This window comes from the organism of the source record quoted next, unplaced genomic scaffold (genome assembly GCF_019419815.1).
Source record: "Pyrus x bretschneideri cultivar Hongxiangsu unplaced genomic scaffold, Pyrus_bretschneideri_v1 Contig122, whole genome shotgun sequence".
NCBI lineage: Eukaryota > Viridiplantae > Streptophyta > Magnoliopsida > Rosales > Rosaceae > Pyrus > Pyrus x bretschneideri.
In genome coordinates, this window is record NW_025999416.1 from 572368 (window position 1) to 578777 (window position 6410).

Here is a 6410-nt window from a genome sequence, read left to right on the forward strand (position 1 = left end):
CTCCTACATAACAAAGTGCGATCCAGCTTAATAATTTGCTTATTATGCTAACTTTGATTGATTACTTTGTGTTTTGGATTTGTTGATGTATGCAGGTTTTCCCTGTAATTCTATCATTTTTTTAGCAGTACTTATATTCATCAGAAAGAATAATACTGCGCTTATATATTTCTACTAAGAAGCGAAGTCCTCACTACCCACTAACGTGGCAACATTTCACCGTACAAATATCATAATCAAATTTGTCGTCTTTTTATTTTTATTTTTATATCACAATCAAAGTGTAATGTCTAGAAAAATTCTAAACATGATAATCCTTTTCTAATTTAACTTGGCTATATAGATCTATAAAACTGTTCATTCTCTTTATTATCATCTAATAATCATGTCTGTAATGGTTCAGTCTCATTTCATGGAATCAGATTGTCGCAACTTGGAAAGGTACTCTTATATGGAATTCAGATTGCATTCTTATTACAGTGTTAGGAATAAAAGCTATAAGTTACGGTTCATTAGGCGAAACATGTATCTTGTTGGTTGCATCTCAAGTTGTTTCTAAGATCATGACACCCCCAAGAAGTATTCCAGAAAGTTGTTTCTAGTAAACGAATATGCCCTAATATCGTTCATTGTGACTGTTAATTAAACTTAATTAAGAACTTGTCCAATATTGCAGCCAAGTACGTTTCATTTTTTAAATAAAGTATGTGTGTGTGTGTGTGTGTGTATTATTAGAAAGAATAATACTTCTCTCATTTTCAATAACTTTCCTACTAACGTAACATCATTTCACTGTACGATCAATAATCATAACCGAAATCTTAAAGATCAAGATTTGAGAACATTACAACAGATGGCATATTGTTGGGAAGGTCGAAAACCTAACTTCAAATCAAGATTAAAAAATGCAAAACTCGAGAACAAGTTTTTTCGATAAGGGGAGAATGATGCAGTGGTGCATGACAATTATATGAGTATGGTCCTTGTATTTAACATGTTGGCACAGTGACTTTTCATTTTTCAAAATCATTCGTCATAACCAAACTTCATATCTCTAACCAAGCCCGAGGAGACTACTTGAGACCATATATCGCCTTTTTTCACCTGAAAACTTTCCCTTCCTCCCCTTGAGCTCGAAAACTTGGTGGAGGTCTCCATGAAGAAAGGTGTGATGGTGGTGCACTTTCCAATTAGCCTTCTTCAGACTTGAAAGAGGTGGATAACCATGGTTCATCACTGGTTGTCAACCTTAAAGAAAAAACAATTATAACTTTTCCCGACACTAACCACTCACTATTTCTTTGTCGTTATTTGGCTGGTAAAATACTTCTAAAATGAGTGGTTTTTTTTTTTTTTTTTCGTGCATGTTTTTTTTTTTTTATCTGAATATGCATGGTTTTTTTTTTTTTTTTTTGATCAATGAATATGCACGTTTTATTAACATTGAATTTGTGTTGATTAATTATTGTTTCCAACTAATGACTAATCTATATATAAAGTCAATAGAAGGTGAATAGTGATTTTGGTGTCACCAAACTTCAACAAAATATTTGAACAAAAATATTCCCAAGACAAAAAACTTCAAGGCATCCCAAAATAATGCATCAAATAAGGCAGGGGTATTTTTGTCATTGTATTAGTAATTTTTTAATAATTAATTTTTGTGTGGCTTTTTTTTTAATCAATACCTTACAATAGGCTAGTAATAATGTGATTCAATTTTTCTATTTTTAAACACGTTCAAAACAACTTAAAAGACGTGTAATACTGGTTATAAAAAAGGTCTTTCGCCCACGGATAATAATGTGATTAAATTAGTTGTCAAATGATTGTTTATTTTTTTTAACAAACTGTATTATCTACACTAAAGGGAAGGAGGTTGTTAACCATATCACACAGAAGCCATTAACATAGAACACAAGAAGAAAGAAAGCTTGAGAGAGAAGAGAAAGGACGAGAGAAGACTTTAGAGAGAGAAATAAATATTTTTCTACATACAATCTTCTTACAGAATCTTAGCTATATACTATCTTGGTCTTATTACAGCTAGGATATCAATCTAGCCGCTGTATTAACAACAGATGGCACAATCTAAATGATTTAGTTATATACTCTTACAAAGGTGGGTTTAGCCTCACAATGGGGTAGCAATAATGTGATTCAATCAGTTGTTTATTAAATATTATTTTCTCTATTTTTAAAGAGGCGTGTAATGCTGGTTATAAAAAAGTCTTTCACACGCGGATAATAATGTAATTAAATTACATTAAAGTAGTTGTCAAATGATTGGTTTTTTTTATTTTGTATTTTATTTTTTATTTTTTATTTTTTTATTTTAACAAACGATACTGTCTACACTAAGAGGGAGGGGGTGGGCTTAGCCTCACAATAGGCTAGCAATAATGTGATTCAATTAGTTGTTTATTAAATATTATTTTCTTTATTTTTAAACACGTTTAAAACATCTTAAGAGGCCTGTAATACCGGTTATAAACAAAAGTCTTTCGCGTACGAATAATAATGTGATTAAATTAGTTGTCAAATGATTGTTTTTTATTTTTTACAAACGATATTATCTACACTAAGGTGCAGGGGGTGAGCTTAGCCTTACAATGGGCTAGCAATAATGTGATTCAATCAATTGTTTATTAAATATTATTTTCTCTACTCTTAATGTAAATTCTATAGAGACCGATTTTATTATGTAAATTCAACTGTTTTAATTGGTTTATGATTGGTTTCTTCTAGCATGATCTAAGATTATTCATCTAATTGAAATAGTTGACTTTCCTTTTGTCAATTTACGCATATAAATACATTTAAAACGTGTAAGTCACGCGTAGCACGCCGTGATTCAAAAAATGTCTTCGTCATTTTAATTAGTTTTTTTGTGCTGTTTTTTTTTTTAATTAGTACCTCACAGTAGGTTAGTAATAATGTGATTCAATCTCTCTATTTTAAAATACGTTCAAAACATCTTAAGAGGCGTGTAATGCCGGTTATGAAAAAGGTCTTTCATACACGTATAATAATGTGATTAAACTAGTTGACAAATGATTGCTGTTTTTTTTTAACAAATAATATTATCTACATTAAAGGGGAGGGAAGGTGGCCTTAGTCTCATAATGGACTAACAATAATGTAATTCAATAAGTTGTTTATTAAATATTATTTTCTCGATTTTTAAACACGCTTAAAACATCTTAAGAAGTGTGTAATGTCAGTTATTAAAAAAAGGTATTTCACACGCGGATAATAATGCGATTAAATTAGTTGTCAAATGATTGTTTTTTCAAGAAACGATATTATCTACACTAAGGAGGAGGGGGTGTGTTTAGCTTCACGATGGGCTAGCAATAACGTGATTCAATCAATTATTTATTAAATATTATTTTCTCTATTCTTAATGTAAATTCTATATAGGCCGATATTATTATGTAAATTCAACTAGTTTAATTGGTTTATGAGGGATTTCTTCTAGCATGATCTAAGATTATTCATTTACTTCAAATGTTTGACTTTTCTTTTGTCAATATGCGTATATAAATACATTTAAAACGTGTAAGTCACGCATAGCATTTCGTGATTCAAAAAATACCTTCTGCACGCATGTGAGTGCGTGCATGAAGACTAGTATAAATAAAATTAATGGGTAGGAATGGAAGAGACAACGTCAAGTTATGTAATAAATTGAGGAGTAAATAATTGGTCAAGGTGGGAAATACATGGCTTTGCTTTGTTGATTCTAAGGCCTAACTACTAGTTGGGCCTGAGTTTTATATCTTAGGCCCCTTTGTTTTCATCCTAACTCTTGAACGACATAATAACTTAAACACAACATTGGGCCAAGCAAACAACAGAGAGAGGTGAAAGGAAAGGTTGAGCAGCCCTTTATTTTACATTTTTGAGATATGTAAACATAAGTTTTACAACACGGTGAGATATAAATATGCGATCTAATTTATTTTTCTCTCTTTAACTAGCGGATATCTTCCAGAGACAAAAGGATGAAGAGATTAGGATGGGACTAGGCTGATCCTGACATTTTGTTATTATTCTTCCTTACAACCCTCCTATTGTCTCCTATTCCAAATTCCAACTCCAAAAAACTTCTCTCCCCTTGCTTGAGGGTTTTTCTCAATGTTTCTATGAGGGTTACAAGTCCATTCAAATCTGATGCCACCGACCCTAGTCATGGCTGGAGTCGGTGGATTTCAATGGGGGAGCCACATAGAGCCTAGGATTGGCCTAGGCCTACCCTGCAATTACAACGTTTAATGCCTATTATCTACAAATGCTTACAAAAATTAGCGTGTGCCCCATGGCTTAGTGTTGTTTTGCACTTTCAAAAGGTCATGGTTTGGGACCTTTTGGTATGCCAACACTTTTAGATTTTCTTTTTTTTTTTTAACTGAAAGAAAAAAAAAACCCTTATGATTTATCTTTTTTTTTTTTTTTTTTTTGTTACCATATTAAAGCTAACCCCTATTTTTTTATGTTATAATTGGCCTTATGTTTTAACTATAAAAACCATGTAGTCGAGAGCAATGTCTTATTTTAAGTTACAACCTTAAATTTAGTTTTAATTTAATGTGTGAATTTTTGTATATCAAAACTCGTGAACAAGTTTTGTTCTTATGATGTAATCATTTTAATACCAAGATTTTTATACCAAATTAAGGCTCCACCATTCTTGTTTGATTAAAATTTTCCATATCACTACAAAAAACAAAAACTTTAATTTTCCTCTCATTTTTTTGTGTTGTAATTAATTTTTCTAATTTTTTTTTTGTAGGGCCTTAAAGGCCCTTCTAGTCTAATTTCTAGCTCCGCCACTATGTGCTTTCCTTTTTCTCCTCTTTCCTTATGCTGTTTTTACCCTGCTATCCTTCCTAATTTGCCTATTTCTTCACACCCCATCGGCGTCCCTCCTCCTTGCTCATTTCTGCTCCGATATGCAACCGCTTCATAATCGCGATTTGTTGAGGTACTTCGAGATGGTATGTAGAATTCCAGTGTTCGCACCGGATCGGGTGTTCAATACCACAACCTTCTCACTGTCTACCTTTGTTGGCAGTGTTGCTCGTGGAATCCCATAGACTTCCTTTACTTGGTTGTTGGTTTTCGTCTTTATGGTTGTGTTCGGAGAGGTGCTCGTGGCTGGATGTTGCAATTGGCAGGGCGTTGGTCGGTTGGTGGTGTGGGATTGTGCTGGTAGAGAAGCTCGGTGGCGGCGGGTGCAGTGGAAGGCTAGGCCTTCTTTTGCTGCATTTTACAATTTGGGCCTCAATTGTTGGTTAGGTTTTGGGCTAGCTTGGCATGTCCACTTTTATTTGTTTGTGCTCATTTATCTTTGGGCCTTGCATTGTTTATTTGTGTTTGATAATGTATTCACCTTTGTACCCAAAATAAAAAAATAAAAAAAAATTCCTAACTACTCGGCCTGATTTCATCCCAACATTATTTATTTGATATAAAATCAATAACTTCAACTAAAAAAAATCTTCTTCGATCTTTTTCTTTCACGGTGCAATTTAGGAAGTAGGACTCCAAGACTACAAATCTATTATTCTTCCCCTTTCTAGAAATTTCATATGTATCATCATACGGAAGTTCAAATTAATTCAACAACAACAATACTATTTGTAAAATTTATCTTATTCTTATAATTTTTTTTATTTTTTATTGTTGATCGTTTATCTTACATTTTATTGTTGATCGTTCATCATTCAACGATTTCAAAATATGAAAATTTGTAAGAGGCAATTATGATTATTGAGTATATATATAATATTATCAATGCATGTGTTATTATGATGTTTTGGTTAATAATTTTGTAATTGTTATCCGTCTTTTTTTTTTTGCAATTGAAAAAGGTCCTTCCTCACATGAAATCTTGACTCTACCACAGATCCCACCTCAAAATGTAAAAAGATGTGAATTTATATTTTTCGGCCAACATGTATATTATACAGCCCGTGACCCCGTCTATTAAATTGGTATCTAACCAACAACAAATGTAAAATGTCCATTCTAAAGTATTTTCATCTTTCATTGATGATGCTCAAAACGAAAGAATAGGTTAAGGCATGCAAAGGATTCATTTGCCCTTCTGGCTGGCGGCAGTTCATGTACATGCCTCATGTGTAAAACATTTTGTTCTCCCCACTTATTATTTATATCTACACCGGCACATTTTAAAATGAAAAAGTGATCACCTTGTGTTTGAAATGGGCTCTTGATTAATTAATTGAGTTTACATCCTCCATTTTCTTACTAAAATGTTTTCCACAGCTTGAGGAAGACAAAAACTGGTATAGTTATTCTAATAATTGACCTTCAAAATTCAAGTCCATGTACAAAACTCAAAAAACGAGAAATCTTTTTAAATTCGGAAAATCCTCAAACCA

The 6410-nt window shown here is 32.4% G+C and overlaps 1 long non-coding RNA gene across 1 annotated transcript; it reads left to right on the forward strand.

Annotated features, from left to right (window-relative positions):
• The first annotated feature begins 3739 nt into the window (after positions 1-3739).
• Positions 3740-5437, forward strand: LOC125474624. The gene is made up of 2 exons (XR_007256093.1): positions 3740-5000; positions 5078-5437. It is a non-coding gene; the product is annotated as an uncharacterized LOC125474624 (long non-coding RNA).
• The last annotated feature ends 973 nt before the right edge of the window (positions 5438-6410 follow it).